This window comes from Physeter macrocephalus, chromosome 8 (assembly GCF_002837175.3).
Source record: "Physeter macrocephalus isolate SW-GA chromosome 8, ASM283717v5, whole genome shotgun sequence".
Lineage (NCBI taxonomy): Eukaryota > Metazoa > Chordata > Mammalia > Artiodactyla > Physeteridae > Physeter > Physeter macrocephalus.
The window spans coordinates 146,640,654-146,642,519 of NC_041221.1; the positions used below are offsets into that span (position 1 = coordinate 146,640,654).

Consider the following 1,866-nt stretch of genomic DNA (forward strand, 5'->3'; position numbering starts at 1 on the left):
GGGAGGGTGGGAGGGAGACGCAAGAGGGAGGAGATATGGGGATATATGTATATGTATAGCTTATTCACTTTGTTATACAGCAGAAACTAACACACCATTGTAAAGCAATTATACTCCAATAAAGATGTTAAAAAAAAAAAAAGAATACCATTCAGTTACATGTCGAATGAGATGACCACTACAGGACAGAAAATGAAGTACAAGGGAAGGGATGTTTAGCAGTAAAAAACAGTACTGAGAACTATGGGAGTATTGACTTGGGAACTGGGGAAGAGTTCATGGAAGTAGTATTTGAGGTAAGCCTTGAGAGTTGGGTGAGTTTTTATAAGGAGAGTTGGTTGTGCTCTTTGTGAGAATGATATTGTTAGCACATGCTTGGAAGAGAGTGATGTGTATATGTCTAAAGGAGTCATCCTTTACCTTCATAGGTAGGTAAGGGTTTGCAGTTCATGGTGTTTATTGCCATTCATCTTCTCATTTGACTGTGACAACGTTTTCATGGACATGGTAATTGAATGATCTCCTTTTCAGAGGTGAAGATGCTGACACTTGGGGAAAATGATGCTTCCAAACTCCCCACTTTGTAAGGAGAAGAATCATGGCTTGAACCCACATGGCACCAAATAGAATGCAACATGAAGCTGGATCCAAACGGAAAGTCAATCAGTTGCTGCTCATCTGTCAGGTAAGAACCTGGACAGAAATTGCTCTCTCCAACAAGAATCTATTTTAACAATAGAATCAAGTCATGGTTGAACTGTAAATTCTAGAGGGAGAAACCTGAAATTGGGATAGCAAAGTGGGAGTTTTAGAGGAATCTTCAAGGACACTGTGAACCAACCAAAACCACTGAAAGGCAGGAGTGACCATTCTTTCACTCCTGGGAAGTAGTAGCTTGCATGTGGTCATTTGGAAAGGTTGTGCCAGAAATCCAGGTATTATAATAATAATTATTATTATTATTCAATGTGATTTTATTTTGTTGCTCAAATTATTCCATCTTTGGCCATTGGGAGCTTGTTAAGTTGTTTCCTGTATTCTTTTGACATACCTTTATTATTGTGGGTATTTATTTATTTATTAATAGATTAGCACTTCCTTACTTTCTGGCACTATAGGATGTTTCAGGCTCATGTTATACGTTTCCTGTCCCAGTCCTAGAATCAGACGTTTTTACAAAAGAGGCTTAGTTGGTTTTCTCTCTCTCTGTGTGTGTGTGTGTGTGCGTGTGTGTGTGTGTGTGTGTGTGTGTGTATGAATGATATTGGAACCAAGATCTGGATGCTAGATGTGCCATGGTTTTTGCAACTAGGGTGCCATGGTTGCTAGGCAGTCTCAGCTGACAGAACAAGGAAACATACTAACTTGGTGTATGTATACATATCTATAAATATTTCTATATTTAACTGTCTGTATTTATATTAAGCTAAATAAGAGTTCATCTTGGTGTCTCTAACTCTAATCCATTTCCACATAGATCATTTTAACCTTCTCCCCTTGCTTATGTGTAATTTCTGATTTCAACAATGAAGAACCTTCCTCCCACCATCTGTTATTCAATTTCTTAATTATTCCACTCCAGTATACATGCTTAATGGTTTCAAAGTTGACTTGCACTCCCATGGGGAAAAATTTATCAACTAGAGTCCAGTGCTTATGTATAGTTTCTTTTCCCTTTAATCTTACAGGCTCCACTAATTTCCAAAGTTAGGTTTATTCCATCCCCACAAGTAAGGATGCTTCATACATTTGCAATACAGTTAGATTCCTCTGTCACATTTTGCATTCCATCCTGAGATTCCCTGATTTCCTAAATCATTATTTTTAAAAAGTTTGTGTATGTTAGGTTCATTCTTCGTGCTACAA

The 1,866-nt window shown here is 37.7% G+C and overlaps 1 long non-coding RNA gene across 1 annotated transcript in view; it reads left to right on the forward strand.

Moving 5' to 3' along the window:
* LOC129392354 (uncharacterized) overlaps positions 1-541 on the forward strand; it is a 272,138-nt gene extending 271,597 nt beyond the window's left edge. Inside the window, exon 4 of the long non-coding RNA XR_008618146.1 lies at positions 532-541. This is a non-coding gene — a long non-coding RNA (uncharacterized lncRNA). The remainder of the gene's footprint in view (positions 1-531) is intronic.
* The last annotated feature ends 1,325 nt before the right edge of the window (positions 542-1,866 follow it).